The 20129-nt window shown below is 50.2% G+C and overlaps 1 protein-coding gene across 2 annotated transcripts in view; it reads right to left on the bottom strand.

Annotated features, from left to right (window-relative positions):
* The window catches only part of NDRG3 (NDRG family member 3), a 62819-nt gene extending 53278 nt beyond the window's left edge, over positions 1-9541 (bottom strand). For both annotated transcript variants that reach the window (XM_065645482.1, XM_065645483.1), the window contains exon 1: positions 9463-9541. The gene's annotated coding sequence lies outside the window, so the exon portion shown is untranslated. The remainder of the gene's footprint in view (positions 1-9462) is intronic.
* Between the last annotated feature and the right edge of the window lie 10588 nt (positions 9542-20129).

Below are 20129 nucleotides of genomic sequence, written 5' to 3'. Positions count from 1 at the left end.
TGCATTGCCAAGAAAAACTGTGACTGGTGAGGAAACATCATTCCCTAACACCTAAGAGCACCACCGAAAATGGAACGCATTCATGTGGAACAGGCACAGGACCCCCCTACTGAGTAACCAACTAGTGACCTCTGCAAATTGTTTTAAAGACATTTTTATACTGGTGAGCTTAGCAGCATACATATAATTACAGTGGCCTAAAATTACCCTTGAAAACGCTTCTTTTAGGCAATCACTACCAGGCATAACAATAAAAGCCATTTCTCCCAGTGTAAGTGGAATGACTGTCAGAAGAGCCTGATGGTCTCACTGCTCCAGTGACCGGTCAGTCAGTGCCGGAGCTGTGGCCTCGCGAAGGCAAAGGGCTGAAACACCTGGATACAGGAGCTGTGAAGCCAGTAATCCTCTGGAACGGCACCTGCCAGGCTACCCAAAATGGGAGAGTCATTGCCAACACTGCTGTGCATCTGCAATGAATTCATGAAGACTACATGGGAGTACACATCACACAAAATGTATCGATTCATATTCAGTGTGCATGAAATGAAAAAAACCCCAAAACCAAACCAAACCCAGCAAAAAACATTTAGTAAGAAGGGAGCAAGATGTCTCCATCAATGTCTCAGGCTGGAGAGGGGCCAGAAAGCCTGCGTGCATCCATACCCAGTCAGGTCACCTTCACTAAAAATAATTTAAAAAATAATTAAAAAATTGCATTCACCAGCCAAAGTATAGTTATTTCAGAAGGTAAGACATTTTGGGGGGGAATGGTGCTCCTTATCCTCACATCACCACCTCCACTCTCCAGCATGCCACCACAGAAGTTCAGAAGAACCAGATACTGCCCAAAGAAATCAGAGGTCAGCAAAGGCCTCTGACTTCCCTGCAGGTTTGGGGTGGAAACCTGGAACAGTGGCTGTCTGACAGGGAGGCTGCAGACGAGTCAGTAACACCTCTGAGCAGGAATCACATGTCCACAGAAAAATCAGCAACTACTGGCACAAAGCAGTCTGGACACATATCCTCATACCACGTGTGATACATCCAGACAAGCATATATTCAAATACAATGAATAACCTGAGCTAAAGGACAACAAAATCGACCTGGCTTTAAGCCCCATTAGCTCCCTTTTTAAGGAGTGTTCTCCAGCTGCAAGCATCACAATCAGCAATTGCACATAAGTAGCCCTTTTGGGTGTAGAAACCAGGAGAAATGCCAACGGTTTATATTTTCTAAGATTTGGAATGCTGCTGAAGAGATCAGAGAGACGCTTTTGTGAGCAAGAGAGATCACGCAAGCACTGGGTGTTTCCTGAAGCCCCACTGGGAGCAGCACTTGAACTGGGTTGTTTGTGGCATTTTAGTCCAAGTTTAGAAAAACTTCGTGATCCCCTGGAATCACAGTCAACTTGCCCCATGACCTCATCCAGGAGCAGAGCAGCCATGAGCTCCAAGACCATTTAAAACCAGTTACAAATGTGCAAATTGAGTGTCCAAAAGGTGCCGAACACCTTGGTGTGGCCCAGCTGGCACACTGGTTCTGCTCAGTGTGGTCAAAAGAATTTTTCAAACCTTCACTCTCTTACAGGAAGAACCCACATACTGCCACGTTCCCAGGCTGGGGTACAATGAGTCACTGCAGCACACAGACTAGATCTCTATTCCTCCCTGCAGATGGAGGCCTCGCTACTACTACTATTTTTTTTAATATGCCACTGGAAAAAAAAAAAAAAAACAAAAAAAAAAAACCACAGCCCTCCAAAACCCCAAATTGCTTGAATTTTTTCTTGGAGGCAGAGACAACTGGAACTTCTTCATTAACTCTTTTGTACAGAGCCACAACCCTCCTCCGCTTTTCCATTCAATCCTGCTGGAAAATTCCAGCCCTTTTTGCAATTTAGAACTTTGTGTTGAAATCTTCACGATGACAGACCAGTAACTGAAATATTGCAGCTGACAGTCCTAGATTACTCTATGCTGGCTCCTCGGTCATAATCATTCAATGATATGACACAGCAGTAGGAATGAGTATGGTACCAAACACCACAAAGTGACAAATGTGGCAGCTGTAGCCAGAGAGACAAGATGAGGACCCAGCACTCACAGACTGACACAGGCGAGCTCAAGGTCTCAGCAAGGAAACATCTTCATGGACAACCTTCTGAACAACTCCTCCTCCCATTCGTTTCTTCCAACACCATAGCAGCAGCTACAGCATTTAATTTAAATAGGTATTATAGTGTTTAAAATGCTGAAGAATAACACACATCCTTCTGAAGCGATATCCCTGCTGCAGCTCCCAGGTTTTCTCCAGAGCAGCACAACCGCGCTCACCTTGGTGGGGACAGAACTGAGAGGCCACTCGCTGCCAGGGGATCTGGCAAATTATTTGATTGGATGCAATACCTACTGGGTGTTCCATCCATTTACTGCTAGAAGCAACCAAAAACATTTAGGGCATACAAGCTCTCCTACTGACTTTTTTTTTTCCAATAATGAATGTTTCCAATTAACTATTTTTCTTAAAAACGTCATGAAAGTGTAATTTCATTCTATGGCTGAGCTACCCATGTGCAGATCTTCACTAAGCTCTGTGCCTTTCTGTCAGCCCATGGATAAAGCTCAACTGCACTGTAAGACGAGAAAAAAAAATCTTCCCCGGCTTTCCTGAGGACTGTAAGAAATATATTGGGTAACCTTTTCATCCAAGCTGAAGAGAAAAAGACGTTGAATTTGTAACAAGGGCTATTTCTTTGATGAAAACCATGTCAGAAGGAACTACATGAACAAAATAGGAAAGGTAGAGTATCATACAACGGTTAAAAATGCTTCTTTATCAACTGATGAGCGTGTGCTTGCTTGACAGTCCGAACACTGTCATGTTAATTCTCCAGCCATGGCAGAGCCAAACCATGCAGGACCTGAACTGGCAGCACAGAAAAGCAGATTAAACCACTCCCCAAGCCCCCATCTTATACCATCTGGAAAATAAAGCACAAAGCCACATACGAGCCCTCCTTTTCTGCAAGGAAATACATGAATCCAAGTCATATAGCCATATATTTATGTAAATCAAGTTTTTCTTTTTGCTTATGCAAAGGTAGAAACGCCTACACAAACTGAAAAAAACAGACCTTATTGGCTAAGCAATACATTTCAGATCTACCACAGCCAAAAGAAACTGTTAAAAACAGAAGCATCAAACTTCAGCACTCCACACAAAGACAACCCAAAAAACCTCTCTGCAGAAAATTGTTATTATGTATGACAACAGAACTGGTGAATCTGGATACGAATTTTCAAGAACACACTTGAAAAGCCTATTTTGTGAACAGAAATTTCATTAAAGACCTATATTCTTTGTATTTAGGAAATTTAAACGTACCTAAATCCCAAATAACTACAGCATTTACAAAATGCTACAGGGCATCCATAGCAAAATTTGTGAATTTCCAGTTACATGTTTTTAAAATATTTATGATGCAATTGTTCCTAATAAATTAAAGTCCACATATAGGATAAAAAGTATTACTAGATTGCTATTAATTTACATAAATGCACTAAAAAACTCCTCCTTATTCACCTTGTTTAGGTAATTCCAGATATTAACCCACAGTCAGATTGTTCTTCTGCCTCCGTACAGTGAAAACATCCAAGAAGCAGGCACAAAATCAATCGAATTAGTACCTGGGTGCAGTTCACACACCAAGTGATACTAATCTAACTACAGGATCAAATTTTGATGCCAGTTTGCAGTAAGAAGCGCAGGGCTGTGCACAGACACATGGCCTCTGTCTGCACTACAGCTCAGCCTGGAATGTCACAATTTCAACCAGCAAGCACAGAAATACAGACTGATCTCACTGAACTGGTGCTGAGGACATCCACACGTTGGTGTACCAGGAGTGCAGCGACGCTAAATCAGCGTTAATTTGTAATTTGTTGGGCTCGTTTCCAGGCAGGTCTGTTTGCAGCCTGGAGTCCCTGTGCAGCAGCAGCGCTGAAGGGGCACAGGACAGGGCTGTGAGGACAGCGGGGACATCCACGGGTACAGCGGGGACACCAACACCAGAACGCTCAGGGGCTCCCAACTGCTCCCAAGCAGCAAGTGATAGGACAAGAGGAAACAGCCTCAAGTTGCACCAGGGGAGGTTGAGGTTGGACACAGGAAAAAATTCTTCCCGGAAAGGGCTGCTGGAACAGGCTGCCCAGGGCAGTGGTGGAGTCACCATCCCTGGAGAGGTTTAAAAGGTGTTTAGATGAGGTTCTCAGGGACATAGTTTAGTGCTAGAGTTCGATTAGGTTATGGTTGGACTCGATGATCCTGAGAGTCTCTGCCAACTGAAACGATTCTATGAACTTTGGCGGCTCTGCAGCTGAAGGATAAATGGGAAAGCCCTCACCTGGACTAATAACCAGCTGAAAACTGATGACAGAGGGAGGGAGACGGCCAGGAGCCTTTTGCAGTGCTCTGCTATCCGCTGTGCTCACAAACAACCTGGGCAAACGGGCGAGGAGTGAAAGCCTCCCGAGTATATAGGCTCTTCTGACAGTAACAAGAAGGGCTGACTGAAGACCCGCAGAAAAACTTTGTGAGACTGAATCATCGGGAAATAAAATAACAGATGAAATTCAGAGCAAATAAAGCAGCAGTTTGAAGAAAAACGATCCTAATTTCACATATAGTGTGATGTGCTCCAAACTCATCATTAATATTCAGAAAGTCTTGCTGGAGTCATGACAGACTGATAAAAGCACCAGCTCACAGCCATTCAACATAGAAAGAAAAACATAAAGTCAGGAAATGATTAGTAATTAAACAACCATATAAAGCTTCAGAATGTCTGCAGCTTAAATCCTGGATGCAGCACCTGTTCCTTCATTTCAAGAGGACATAATGGAAGGGAAAAATATTTTTTAAAAGGAAAGAAGATTTGAAAAGATGAATAATGAGGAATAATCAATTAGGCTAGGGTTCTTCTGCCTGGAAACAGAGATTACTGCAGTGGCATATCACAGAAGCCTATAAAATCATCGTTGCATGGAGAAGGTAAACAGGGATCAGTTGTTCATTGTTTCTGAACAATACAAAAGCTACGAGACATAAAATGAAGCTAGCAGCTGTCAAGTTCAAAAGAAAACAAGCAGAGGTAGTCAGCACCTACAACATTATTTTGTGCTCTGGAAGGTCTCCCCTGGGATGTGTCAGTGCTCTACATTTAAATGGACTGGAGACACGGGCAAGTTCATAGAAGAAAAATACACTAACCGTGAACAAAATAAAAGCAAATAACATCTACCTCTTGACATCCTACAGCTGAGGAGAGACAAGAAGGCGATCAGATAAAGGTTTATATAATTTGCCCTGACCTTAGGCTCCTCTCTTTTTGGTCACTGTCAGGAAAGAACAGCAGACTAGATGGTTCCACCCGATTTTATGGCTGTTCTTACACCACAAAAATCAATTCTGTCTCCAGTACTCCTCAGCCCTTCTTCGAACTCACGCAACTTGCTCACCTGGCAAACGCCGACTGTCTGGGGAGATGGGGACACAGAGGGGCTGGATTAGTGCCCTGCTTATTTAGCAAACTGAACTGGTCAGGAGAATGCCCAGTTAATGCTAGAGATGGTAGAAAACAGGGCAAGAATAGGATGAGCCCTTTTGCATGCCAGCCAGATCAATCTAAGATGTAATACACAGCTTCATCACAGAATACAGACAAAAAAGAATCAGCATATTGCCTATATCCTCTGTTCAAACACAGAGCAAAAAGCTACAATTCCAGCTCTAGTGGGAAAAAAAAAGGGCCAGTTTCACATTTTTAATCCATCTGGTAATTATAAAGACAGTCTGGTTTATACACGACTGAATAGTAAAGGTTACTTTAAAATTAAACATCGCATTTATAACCTCTACTATATCTATACTATATAAAGTAAGGAACACCCCTTCAGCAAACTAAAACCCGTTGTAAATACAGAAATGCATCCAAGTCTGGTGAGAACGACAGCCAAATGAAAACAAAGCTATTCCTTCCCATGGCATCAATTTGATTACTACATTAAATTGTACTACATAGTCACAGAAGCCAAGAGGATATGACCAGACACAAAAAGGTGAATGATCAGTAAGAATATACTATTAAATATCTAGCAAGTCCCATTTACAATTCAGAATTTATGAGAACAGAAGACCAAGCGAGATTATTAAAATTTCTCATCAACTCCGATTTGCACAGTAGAAGGCACAATCACCCAGTCCATCCCACGTCAGGACCAAATTACAACTGCTCTGCTTAATAGCTGACCTAATCTGGTCAGAATACTGAAAATTCCCTGAGAAAAGCAATACAGAATTTTATTATTCCCCCCAAACCACATTTACTTTAAAATGAGACCACTGAGATGCAGCAAGACAAATATCAGGAACACTTTCTTCAACACTGCACAGAGAAACAGCAGCAAAACGCTCCTCTGTTCTCCTTTAGCTATTGTGGATTAAGCCAGGCTGTAATAATTACGGACACAAATAGTCTTAACCAGTACTGTGCAACTGTCCAACATGGAGCTTAAGAGTCGTGCACAGCAGAGACACGTTTATTTGTATCCCAGACCCAGCTGACAGACGATGAGCCCAAGATAAACCCCAATAATGGAGGGTTATGCTACAGAAATAGAACTCACTGTGCGTTTGGCTTTACCTTTTTCCAGGAAGCAGCAGTGGTGGTAATTCAGCTGAGCTATTGTTTGTGAGAATGATAATTAAATAATTAAAAATTAAAATCCCTATTCTGTTACACATGAAAACCCAAGCCCCCCAAAAATTTAAAGCTGACTTGCTTTCTCCTATTTTTTTTTTTTAATTTATGTGCTTAGACTATATTATGACCACATTTTTTTGAGCTTCTTACAAAACATACCGTACCTATATGTTACTACTTTGCTCTAACATCTACCTTGAGCACGCAACACAGTAATGTTTAAGAAAATTGTCCTAGAAGCATTTTTAAGAAAATTTCCTAATATATCTTTAAGGAACCAAAATATATGTTGTATGTAATAAAGCCTCTGAAATCTAAATGTACCACTACACTTATGTTTTCCAATGAAAAACACTTAAGATCCTGTCATGTATGACCAATGTGAACTATGAGCTGCAAACAGAAGCACTGGAGGACTGTACTGGTTAAACCATGACAAAGATTTCTGAAGGTGATCTGAGATTATGAAAACGCAAATTAAACAGGTTTGTTAATTTCAATTAGTTTTTAACCTTGGATACAAAATGAGTAGCTAGGAATACAACTACAGCCTCCAATAATGCTGCTTCCAGCAGTTGTATAATTTTCATTTTAGAACATTTCCAGCTTTTACATTTGCAAACATCTCGATACAAGCCAAGTATAGTCCACACTAAGTTTCTGCACTCAAGACAAATTTCAGTGCCTCATGTGCCACATAAACCATGTTTCAAAATCCCAAACAAATAAATGAAATTGGAACAGTCTTTGCCAGTCCTGAGCCCTCTCCACAATCCCCATCCACTGGCCAATAATCCACGTGAACCCTAGTGACTACCTTTCTTCAGGAGTCTGTTCCCAGTTCAGTGAGACACACGGTCGGGAAGCTCCGCTCCCCTAGTCCAAGAAAATCATTGTGCTAGAGAAGCTCCACACTGATTTTAAACTCAGCTCTTAGAATTTAGGTTACCTTTTTACTTTTCACCACAGACTGATACACCGGTGCTAAACACGGTTTGACACACTCCAGGATTTGGAAGACTGTTGTCCTCCTGTTTCTACAGAAAAGGAAAGGCAGAAGCTAAAGTAACAAGCCCCCAAGTCCTCCTGCCTGAACATGGGAGACTCACAAGCATGCCTGACACAGGAAGCACAAGGGGATTCTTCTCTATTTGTAACTCCCATCTTCTCATCACCCCAGTATTCAAGCACAGAAACTCTTCTGGGTTTCCCAGATGCAACAGCCTGACACTTGTCAGACCTTTCCTATTCTGCAGAGCGAACAGATAATCCCAGAATGTCAGGGATTGGAAGGGACCTCGAAAGCTCATCCAGTGCAATCCCCCCGCCGGAGCAGGAACACCCAGATGAGGTTACACAGAAGGTGTCCAGGCGGGTTGGAATGTCTGCAGAGAAGGAGACTCCACAACCTCCCTGGGCAGCCTGGGCCAGGCTCTGGCACCCTCACCATGAAGAAGTTTCTTCTCATATTTAAGTGGAACCTCCTGTGTTCCTGTTTATACCCATTGCCCCTTGTCCTGTCATCGGTTGTCACCGAGAAGAGCCTGGCTCCATCCTCCTGACACTGCCCCTTTCCATATTGATCCCCATGAATGAGGTCACCCCTCAGTCTCCTCTTCTCCAGCTCCAGAGCCCCAGCTCCTCAGCCTTTCCTCACACGGGAGACGCTCCACTCCCACTGGATTGGAGCAAACACAGGCCTGGCCGAGCCGCCCCAGTTCTGCTACAAACTTTGACCGCGACCCACATGCTGTGACCTCACCGTGTCACAACCTGATCACACACCGGTTCCAGATTCTTTGGCCTTGAGAGGAACCAAACAGGGGCTGCGACCCCAGGCCCCCCCGGCAGCGCCGCGGCCCCAGGCCGAGCGCGGAGCCAGCCCTGGCCCTTCCCGGGAGCCACCACAGCCCGGCACTTCTCCTGGAACGCCGCGTTTCTGCGACACACTTCATAATGATCATTTTTAAGACAGTAAAAGCATCTGACTTTGCTACAGTGTTTTGAATTACTCCTTGTGACTTACATGAAATACAAAAAAGCAGCAGGTGCTGACCTAAAGTGATGATGCAAGTAAAAAAAAAAAAGAAATTTTTACAAGCTATTCCTTTCCCACCCACATAGTAACAAGACTGTACCAAATTAAAGAAAAACATAATTTTCCTTGTCCAAAGTAAAGAATACAACTGAGAATTCCGAGATCTGAATACCAGAAAGAAAAGCTACAATCGAGCAGAAAGCCCAGAGCCCTCCGGTCCCTTATATACATGAAAAACACCATCTCTGCAATAAACCCACGGGCAGTTTCGCGGCATTTCTGTTTTTCCCCAGCGCAGCCCGGCATGACGAGGGATTATTTCCCTCACCCAGCCCCGAGGGAACGGTCCCGTCCTCTGGGCAGCGACCGCCTCGGCGGGACCCGCCCGGGAGCGGCCCCCGCGCCGGGAACCCCGCGGGGCAACCGCCCCCGGGAGCGGCGGCAGCGGCCGCGGGGCGCTGCGCTCGGCGGGACAGACGGTGCCCGCGGGCGCGGCCGCCGCACGGACTCCCGCAGAGCCGCCGTGTGGCACCTGCCGCCGAACGGCAGCCGAGCGCCTCGGTGCCGCCGCGGCGGCGCCCGGTGGCCGCGGAGGACGCGCGGGGCCGGCCCGGGGGCGCCCAAGGGTGTCCGTGGGTGCCCGCGGGCCGCGGCGGGGCTCACCTGGACCGCAGGTACCTCAGCAGCTCCGGCCGCCGCGGCATGTGCGGCACCCTGCGCGTGCGCGCCGCGCCGCGGGACCGCGCCTGCGCACGGGCCGCTCTGGGGTCGGGACTACAAACAAGATGGCGGGGCGAGCGCCATCTTGGGGGTTGTTCTTGTGGCACCGCGTCCCGTCCGGAGGGCTGGGCCGGCCCTGGCCCTGCCGCCTGCAGCACCCTCAGCGGGGCGGGCTCCGCACGGCTCTGGCGCGAAACGCGTGCGGGCACAGCTCTGCCCTGCGCCCTCTCTCCCCTCTCGCTCTGACAGCGATCACTGGAAAGCTCCGAGCGGGAGCGAACGCGCTGGCAGCAAAGCCCCGACCACACGCCCAGCCATAGCGAGCTCGGGGCAGTAACGCCACCCGGGGCGCTGAGACCGGGCTCACCGGGCCCAGAGACTGGCGAAGTGCGGCTCACACAACGTGCTGGCACTGTCCTTGGAGCCTGAAACACCTCTCGTGTGGTTTTGTTGTTGTTGGTTTTGTGGTGTTGGTTGGTTGGGGTTTTTTCTCCCCCCCTCCGCAAGTTAAATTCTCAACAGGCCAGACAAATGTGCTTTTTTTTTTGCCCGCTTGAGGTTCTGGCAATGTGCAAGTGTGAATGCTGGGGGAGCCCTCCCCAAGGTCAAGGTTATACCTGTGTCTCTGTCGCCACTGCCTGACTCCGTGGCCATGCGGGCAGCCATACAGAACCACAGAGTGACTGCATGTCAGGGGTTGGAAGGGACCTCGAAAGCTCATCCAGTGCAATCCCCCCGCCGGAGCAGGAACACCCAGATGAGGTTACACAGAAGGTGTCCAGGTGGGTTGGAATGTCTGCAGAGAAGGAGACTCCACAACCTCCCTGGGCAGCCTGGGCCAGGCTCTGGCACCCTCAACATGAAGAAGTTTCTTCTCATATCTAAGTGGAACCTCCTGTGTTCCAGTTTGCACCCATTGCCCCTTGTCCTATCACTGGTTGTCACCGAGAAGAGCCTGGCTCCATCCTCCTGACACTCCCCCTTTCCATATTGATCCCCATGAATGAGTCACCCCTCAGTCTCCTCTTCTCCAGCTCAAGAGCCCCAGCTCCTCAGCCTTTCCTCACACGGGAGATGCTCCACTCCCTTCAGCATCTTCGTGGCTGCGCTGGACTCTCTCCAGCAGTTCCCTGTCCTGCTTGAACTGAGGGGCCCACAAAACGCACAGCAAACCCCACGCAGCACCCTCTGGACTGCCTGTGCCATCCTCTGCCTCCTGCGGCCTTTTCCCCCCTCATCAGGAGCCTCTCCAAGTGGAAACTCTTGCTTCCCAGGACAGTGTGACACCCCCAGCACTTCTCACTTTACCCTGGGTGGGCACTATCCCAAACCTCTAGAAACAAGGTATTGCCCAAACTTAGTCCATACTCTGGTTTCTGGTGCCACCTAATGGTCCTACACTCCGCTTCTAACTCTGTTCTTAAATAATTAAAGGCTGTTAATGAATAGCGACGAAGGAGGGGAGGCAGACCTGGGACAGTATGTGGGAAACCTCCACTCACGCAGTTGCAGGCAGCTGCAGTCTGACCTCCTGCCACCAAGATCCAGTGGGGCAACACAAGGAACACACAGGGAGACCTTTTAAGTAAATTGCACCCTGTAAGCAGGCGGACAAATACAACTCTTTGGCCTTGTTAGCTACATGATGCTTCCAGGTGTTGAGAGCAACGTGGAGTACATTGGTTGTCTCTTAGGCTCCTGGTGCTGGAGTGGACACAGTCCTGAGGCTCAGGTCTTTGGAGATCATCTTGCAGATCTGGGTGATCCACCTCATTGTGGGTCACAGTGCTGAACACCAAGTCAAGTCTGCTTCCTGAGAGTCAGATGCAGCTCAGCACCACATCAGGCACTGTTACACACTCGCTCAAGCCTGGAGGCCAGCAACGCTCCATTTTGGCCGCCAAGATCGGCACAACCCTCCCAACACACCCAGTATTTATGGTGCACCATTACCTGGTTTTGCCAGGGCTATAGACTGAAATTCAGGGGTGCAGGGACCATCTCTCCCATAAGAAAGCTTCTGAAAAATCTCGAAGTAGGACAATACCACTAGGGCTACAATGAAGGATGGAAGAAAATCTTCCCAAGACACCTGGGATGTTGTCTCGATGCAGAAGAGCAGGCTGAGGAAGTAGCCAAAAAATCCAGAATAAAGCTATACGTATATATGTATAGGTACATAAATCAATGGTTATGATTATAGGAATGTCATATATGATATATAAATGATATATTACTTACATATCATATGTATGATATATAGTGAACTGATGTAATATGGATAGTTAATTAACTGAATGTGTGGTCCTGGAGCCTGAGTAGTTTGGGCTGGAGCTTTGGACTGGAAATATGCTCGATGTGTGTAAAATAATCAGTGAATTTAAACATGAGCGATAGAAGAAAAGCCTGTAAGAAAATGCATGGTGCAGTGTAATAAGGAACTGATTAAATGCTTATAAAACAGAGCCTGTATTTGAGCTCCTGAAGCTCAAACACTAGTGCCACTCGGTCCCAGCACAACACTTGCTTGTCTACAGGACACCTGCGTGACAGACCCCATGTCTAACCCAGCCAGGCAGCAGCCATCCTGGTGCTTCCCAGGCTGGAACTGGCGCTGGCACTGGCAGCTGTGAGCAGCGGTGGCTTTCTGGGCACGCAGGGTGGGGTGATGATGCTCCCAGGCTGGGTGGGATGATCACAGAATCACAGAATGCCAGGGATGGGAAGGAACCTCGAAAGATCATCCAGTGCAATCCCCCCGCCGGAGCAGGAACACCCAGATGAGGTTACACAGGAAGGTGTCCAGGCGGGTTGGAACGTCTGCAGAGAAGGAGACTCCACAACCTCCCTGGGCAGCCTGGGCCAGTGTTCTGTTACCCTCACTGAGAAGAAGTTTCTTCACAAATTTAAGTGGAACCTCTTATGTTCTAGTTTGTACCCATTACCCCTTGTCCTATCACTGGTTGTCACCCAGAAGAGCCTGGCTCCATCCTCCTGACACTCCTCCTTTCCATATTGATCCCCATGAATGAGGTCACCCCTCAGTCTCCTCTTCTCCAGCTCCAGAGCCCCAGCTCCTCAGCCTTTCCTCACACGGGAGATGCTCCACTCCCTTCAGCATCTTCATGGCTGCGCTGGACTCTCTCCAGCAGTTCCCTGTCCTGCTGGAGCTGAGGGGCCCAGAACTGGACACAATATTCCAGATGAGGTCTCACCAGGGCAGAGTAGAGGGGCAGGAGAACCTCTCTGACCTACTGACCACCCCCCTTCTAATCCCCCCCAGGTACCACTGGCCTTCCTGGCCACAAGGGCCCAGTGCTGGCTCATGGTCACCCTGCTGTCCCCCAGGACCCCCAAGTGGGGTGATGATGCTCCCAGGAGGGGTGGGATGATGCTCCCAGGCATTCTGCCCAGCCGGGTGCCAGCAGTAGCAGGGGCAGAGGCAGACCCTGGGAGGAGTAGCTGGTGGTGACAAACTGTGTGGTGACAAACTTCTCTGTGAGGCCCAAGGTCAAGATGACCCCCATCTCTGTTCACTGTCTAAATGCACGGAGGTTCACACCAAGGGAAAACTGGAAAGGTTTTTGAGAAGCCAGCTGAAGCCTTTGCATTGGTTTTTACAACAGAACAGCTTCAGGCTATTCCCTGAATGAGATTTTTCTTTACTGGGAATGAGTCAGCCAGAAAATCTGTTTCAAACTGAAGTAAGTAGAAGAAAATTCAGGATAAATTGCTCATAAGAAGAAATCGCTAGCACTAGATCATACTCGCTTCTGTGTTGTAGACTAAACAAGAAATTAGTCATCTACCTGCTTACGAAACCATAAAACGAAATGTCCTGGATATAAGAGGAATGGGACATGGCAAATATGATTCCACTTTTTAAATTTATTTGGGGAACTACAGACCATTGATCAAGTTTAGTGTCTCTATCAGGTAAATGTATGGAAGCTATACCAAAGAATGTAACTGATAGAAATACGGAAAAAATATGGTAAAATAGGGGTGAGTCATGATGATTTTCTAGAGGGGAAAGTGCTTCAGTGGTGTGGCAGAGAGGCCGGAGGTGCCAGCGAGTGAGAGCAGGGGTCCAGTCGGGTCCCAGCAGACAGAGCTGAGCCCTGTGTCCCCCCCCGGCCACGCTGCTGCTCCCGCCAGCTCTGCTCAGCACCCGCCTCGCCAGGGCCATGGGTGGCAGCACCCCAGGGTGTCCTGGCCGTGCTGCTGGGGAGAAGCACGAGCGGTTTAGTCGGGGTGCACAGGGCGATGCCCTCTGCCTGCAGCTCGCTGGGTGGGGAGAAACCAGTGACTCCAGACCAAACCATCTCAGATGAGATTTGAAAATGGGCCATGAATTTTACAAGGAGATTTTTGGAGAAAGAGTTGAAAATGGCATCATTACTTCTCCATTCTCAGTTCAGTTTAAGTGTAATAATATCGCATCCCAGTTACCACTGTCTGCAAGATAAACCACAACAGGGCTTCTCAGAGAATGTATTTAGCAGACCAGAGTTAATAGCCCAATTAGCGGATGGATGACATTCTCTAGCATGCAAGAAGGCCTTAAATTTAAAACAAGCCTTTTGTTTTCGTTCTTTGAATGCCAATGGCCTTTCTCTGACATTGTCCTTTCTTGGAGAGCTGTGGTTCCATGAGTGGGTGAGTCTGCTGAGTGCCCCTGTCTTCTACCTAGTCAGCCAGGCTTGTGTTTTGAAAGCAGACCATAAAATCCTCAAAGGACGGGACAAACACAGCTAGCACAAAGTGGTCCTGCAGAGCTGTGATTACAAGTGGTTTCAAGCTGAACTGACAGCTATGGGCCAAGAGAATCCCCACCTCACACTGACTCCAGCTTTCTGTTTCTAGTGCCCTGGCCCAGCTCTCTTTTCTCCTAGCACACGTGGTCTTTCCCCAGAATCCCTTTGGAGTTATTGTCCCCACACACGTGCTCCTTGGAATGTGGCGTTTAGTTCTGGCTTTCCATTTCTGTGGGCCATGTGCCTGTGTTTTGCACAGCACAGACACCAAAAGCTGCCCCAGTAGCAGTGGCCAGTCGCCCAGCTGGCTTGAGACAGGCTTGGTCTCTCCTTTGCACGGCTGGGGTGGGGTGGGTGCTGTGGGTCACCGCCACTTGTCTGTCTCAACCATGACAGGTCACCCCACAGGCCTGGGCCCGAGCCCCAGCCGTGTGCGGATTGTTTGCTCCCCACAGGGTCGGGACTGCCCAGCAGACCTGCCAACTGTGGTCCCTAGGCTTGCCTCTTCTCCTTGTTTCATTTCTTTCTGTTTGCATTTAAGCTTTAACTATTAAGTTCACCTCTTATTAAACAATCTTCTCATGGATACACTTTTATATATATTTATGTTTTGCAAATGTAAAAAAATAAAAGTACTTCTGTATCCATATAATATATTCATACATATTTGTACAGCGTTGCACATGTAGGGATAGGTTTGTATATACAAATATATATATAGCAGGTCATGTAAGTGCCACAATGGGGCCCACCACTCTGTAGCGAGCATGGTGGTGGCCTCTACCACCTGCCCTGGACTTGTGCTCGCTGCCCTGGTGCAGGTACTTGGTATGACCCTCGGCAGAAAGGTGCTCCAGCTCTGGGAGGAATCAATTAAAATATCCTTAACTGGAGGGAACATGTGAAGCAGAAAGAGGATAGCACAGAGTGCCTTATACCCCCGCCACTGTGGTCTTTAGGGTCTTACAGGGTTTCCCCCGAAGTAAAAAACTCCACCACTTCTGCAGCTAAGCGAAAGGCTGTTTAATGAAAACAAGCTGCTTCACTTCAAGGTAAAGACAAAGACTGACAACAAATTGGAACCACAAGGGAGATGAGTCGACTAAAATGAGCAAAATAACAATAGGGAACTTTAAAAATCTTGCATGGTATTGTTTGGGAGAATGGCTACATCAAAGATTAGGTCACACAGGTACAGAAGCACTGCATTGTGCTGCCCAGAGCAAGGGCTGGCCCCTGGGCAGGAAAACTTGTGGAGATGCTCTCACAAAATGCCCTCAACGGAGACTGAGATGACAGACAAATCACCCTGCTAAAGCGCCAGCCCTGCGTATCAACCAACGTAAAACCTGGTGGTCTACATGGCAAATTCATTATATTGGGGGGTTGTTCCGGGTGAGCTCCAAAGGTCCCTTTCCAGCCTCAGGTGCTCCAGAGTTCAGTTGGTGAGGGCTCAGGACAGTGCTAGAGAAAGGTGGTGATGCAGTGATCAGCCAGCACGACGGGGAGGCAAGACAGTCACTGTGGGCACCATCAGAGTTGAAGAGGGAGACCCGAACCTGTGGACAGAAATGGAAAGCTTAAAGCCAGGAGAAGCAGTGGAGGCGGCCATCTCAGAGAGACCTTAGTTAATGCCAAGAAGCACTTTTCCTGCCTCTCAGTGTGACAACAAAGCCAAGTGTTGAGGGAGCTGGGAAATCCCGGGGCTGCTGCTTGTGGGCAGCAGCTGTTGAGCGACCTCTCTGCTGTTTCTCCCTTGCCAAGGGGGCAGATTCGCTTCCCCCCGGCCCCAAAGCACCAGAAGCTTCTGGCCCAAGAGACCACTATGGTCATGTACCCGCCCTTGCTGGACAGACAGGGCCCTTGACCAATGAAACGCCTCCGTTGAGAGAAGTTTCTGGAGCGCTCGCACGAATGAGCCCAGCTCAGCCTCTCCTGGGGCCCTGTGTGTGTCGCTGGGTGCAGCCCCGAGCCTGCGTGCGCCTTTGGGTGCCCAGCAGAGCCCTTTGCCTGGGACAGGAGCAGCTGTCCCGGGTCTTTACAAACACGGGCTGCAACAGCCTGATGCTGCAATGAGGGCAGTGCGGTTGAACCGGGCAGCTGCCGCGGGCTGGGTGGGGAGATGGGGAGCAGGCGGATCGGAAAGGTTGTACCCTCCGAGTACCTCAGCCCATGGGGAAAGGAGGAGGGATCGTTGCGGCCGGGAGCTAGGGCTGGGGAACTGGGGTAAGTGGGGGCTGCGTCCCCCGCGTTTTGGAAGAGACCCCACAGGGATATGCCCAGTGGACTCTTCCCTTTATTTGAGTAAAGTTTTTCTTTTGGTTTGACTCCTCTGTCTCTTTTTCTGAACATGGAGCTCTAGTGAAATGAATTTCTGTACAGCTGCCTGTGGGTACCCAGCATGGTGCTCCGTGTGCCCTGGGTGCCAGGCTCTGCGTTTCTCTCTGCCCTGGGAGCTCCTTTTCTCCTCTTTTCCCCTCAAGACCGGCTGCCGTGGCCTCCCAGCCTGTCCTCTGCAGGTGAAAGCTGGGGGAGGCACGGGGGGGCACCACTGGTGGTTTGGGCCTGGGGGCCATGTCAGGGCAATTCCCTGAGCAGAGGCTGCTTTGCCCATGACAGAGAAACGGTCTAAAAAGGGTCCAGAAATTGTCTCCCACAGCCCGTGCAGCAGCAGCTCCAGCCCGGCCATGGCACGGCCAGCGCTGGGAACAACAGGCCCAGGAGGGAGCAGGGGCAGCAGGGCGGCGCCAGTGGAGGCCCCTGCTCAGAGCAGGGTCAGCCAGAGCGGGTGGCCACGCGTGACCAGACGGGCTCCAGGCGGCCCCGGGCGGCAGCGTGGAAACGCGACGATAGAACAACGCGGTGCCTCCTGCAGCCTGCGGTGCGTTTTTCCCAAGGCAGAGGCTGCCTGGAGGCAGAGTTAGTTGAGACAGCCCTTGGGCCGGCCTAACCCTGAGCAGACTGTGTGCAGTGCGTTGTCCATTTGCTGCCTTTGAACCACTGGGCTCAAATTTGTCACTCTGAAGGGTCATTGCTGTTGTGGCAAGGTCTGTAGTTCTTCCCGGTGGCCTAAGATGCCTATTTTGGTGGTGGGGTTTGTCTTCTCGGCAATGTAGGTTTGGACATTGTCAGGCTGATAAAAATGGTTCCATCCGAGCGGGTTCCCCGAGCGCAGGGGAGGGTGTGTAGAAGAGCAGCTCCCCTCCCGCCGCGTCCGGGCGGTTTCGGGACAGGCAGTCCGCTGTGGACTTTCAGATTCCTCCTGTCCCAAAGGCATTTGCTTGGGATGGCAGACAACGGCCAGGTGGCACAAGAAAAAGGATCATTTCCTTTCCCCAGGACCTGTGGTGGTGGGGGGCGGGCTTTGTGTGAAATGGGGACCCCTTCAGCCCCTCCTAAGAGCCGTTAAGGGCTTCACAGATCTGAAAAACCCCATTTTCAGCCACACCTCACCAGCAACTTAGGGGGCTGTGGGGCACACGGGGGCCGGACACCTGGGTCCCCTGCAGCACTGGGGGGCAGGGAGCTGAGAAGTGGCGGGGCAGATCCCTGGGTGCTCAGCACTGCTGTGGGGCAGGATGTGGGGCGCTAGATGCCTGGGTCCCTGCCCCTCATGGGGAGCTGTCATGGAGGCACCGCAAAACAACTCCAAACAAATAGTAAGTTTAAACCAATGTTAATTTGCAACCAAAACTAAGTGACAGAAACCAATGCAAGAGGGGTGGCAGGTGGGCAACCCCAAATCAATCAGCATTCCCAGCCTGAGCTGGGACAGGAAGGTGCCAACCAAGGGCTGTCGATGTCTCCTGCAATGCCCGGCCATGCTGCGCCTGGCAGAGGGCACCGAGGGACACACGTTGCTTTGAACACATTGAGGACCAGGGGCTGCAGCGCCTTTTGCTCCCACAACAACCGGCCTGATTCTGAGCAGGGCGCGCAGCACTTGTGTCCTGGCCGCGGGCGACCGGAGACCTGCGTGTGCTACGGACAGACCGGGGTTTTCCAGTCTGCACCGGCAGGGACTTGCTGGGGCAGGGTCTTGTGAGGAGCAAGAGGAAAGCAAACGGAGGTGAAAGAACACATTCACTCCTCATGTCAGTCCCTGCAGCTGCCAGAGGAGCAGCGCCCAGCAGCAGACAGCCTGCGCTGCTGCGGGCTGTGCTGGCAGGAGAGCAGGAGCTCAGAGATGCCAGAGACCATGCTCGGGAAGTGCTGGAGCAGGGGAAGGCGCTGGATCAGTCTGTCTCCATTGGAGGGAGGCTCCTCAAAGTGACTGCAAGGAAATAATTAGCATAAATGAGCTTTAATTTGCAAGCGATACCAAACGATAGACCAAAACTGAAAAACAGAAACCAATGCAAGTTGAGAGGGGGCAATCAAAAATCAGTCAGTGTGGCCGAGCTGACACACGGGCCAGTGCAGAGCAGCCGGGTGGTGGGACGGCAACAGCAACACAGCCATACAACGGTACAGCAGCATGGCAACGCAGTGTTGTGACAACGTGGCAACGCCATGATGCCACAATGCCGAGTGCTCTATAAATCTGCTGCCGGGTGCCTCTGGAGCGACAGGAGCCAGCGGAGGACCGCAGCTCTAGGAGAGCTCTTGGAGGAGCCGTGGAGCACAGTGTGACTGCTGCTGTCCCAAAGGCAGACGCGGTGCTGAGTGCAGGAGCTGTGCAGTGCAGTCTCACCGCTGCTGTCCCAAAGGCAGACGCGGTGCTGAGTGCAGGAGCTGTGCAGCGCAGTCTCACTGCTGCTGTCCCAAAGGCAGACGCGGTGTTGAGTGCAGGAGCTGTGCAGCGCCATCTCACTGCTGCTGTCTCAAAGACAGACGCGGTGCTGAGTGCAGGAGCTGTGCAGCGCCGTCTCACTGCTGCTGTCCCAAAGGCAGACGCGGTGCTGAGTGCAGGAGCTGTGCAGCACCGTCTCACTGCTGCTGTCCCAAAGGCAGACACAGTGCTGAGTGCAGGAGCTGTGCAGCGCCGTCTCACTGCTGCTGTCCCAAAGGCAGACGCGATGCTGAGTGCAGGAGCTGTGCAGCGCAGTCTCACCGCTGCTGTCCCAAAGGCAGACGCGGTGCTGAGTGCACTGGCAAACAGGCCAGAGGTGAGCAGCGGGGCGATGGAGAGGGCTCAGCTGGGGAGCCTGGGACATGGCGGGGCTGCTTGGGGGCATTGGGACGTGCCCTTTCTTGCAGCCGCTGGGCAGGTTCATTGAGCTGTGCCTGAGGGTCTGTGTCTTCCTAGCTCGGGCACAGAAGACAGCACCTGGGAGAAGGAGCTACTCGCCTAATGGACCCTGAGCTGCTGGACCTCACCCTTGGAGTCAAGATCCCCGTGACACCCGGCTCCAAGCCCGTGTTCAGCAGGGGAAAGCTGGGGGAAAAGGTAAAGGCAGAAGAAAGGGGTAGGAGGGCTCTCCTCTTTTATGGGGTCCCCGTCATCCCGAGAAGTCCTCGTGGCCACCTGCTCTACAGTAGGAGCTGCAGCCCCTCAGTTCGCCAGGGCTGGGGAGTTGAGTGAAGCTTCTGGCTCCCCAGTGCGGAGGCAAAAAGGAGGACTTGTCTGTTTTCTGGACTGGTTTCTGGCACTGCGCAGGTGTACGGCTGGGCTCTGCCTGCAGCCAGTGGCAGCATGTTTGGGTGCTGGGGCAACGTGCCCTTCGGCTCATCCTGCCATGTTGAGCCAGGCTCTGGGGCGCTCTGGAGGGAGAGTCCAGCCTTCTCCTGCTTGCCTTTTTGGCCTATTGGGAAAAGCTGGGGCTTCTCTTGAAGCTCAGGGAATGCACACAGTGTCCTCCTCCTGCAGCCTGTGGTGCGTTTTTCCCAAGGCAGAGGCTTCCTGGAGGCAGC

The sequence above is a fragment of the Caloenas nicobarica genome, chromosome 15, assembly GCF_036013445.1.
Source record: "Caloenas nicobarica isolate bCalNic1 chromosome 15, bCalNic1.hap1, whole genome shotgun sequence".
Taxonomy (NCBI): domain Eukaryota; kingdom Metazoa; phylum Chordata; class Aves; order Columbiformes; family Columbidae; genus Caloenas; species Caloenas nicobarica.
This window is presented reverse-complemented; position numbering and strand designations above follow the sequence as displayed.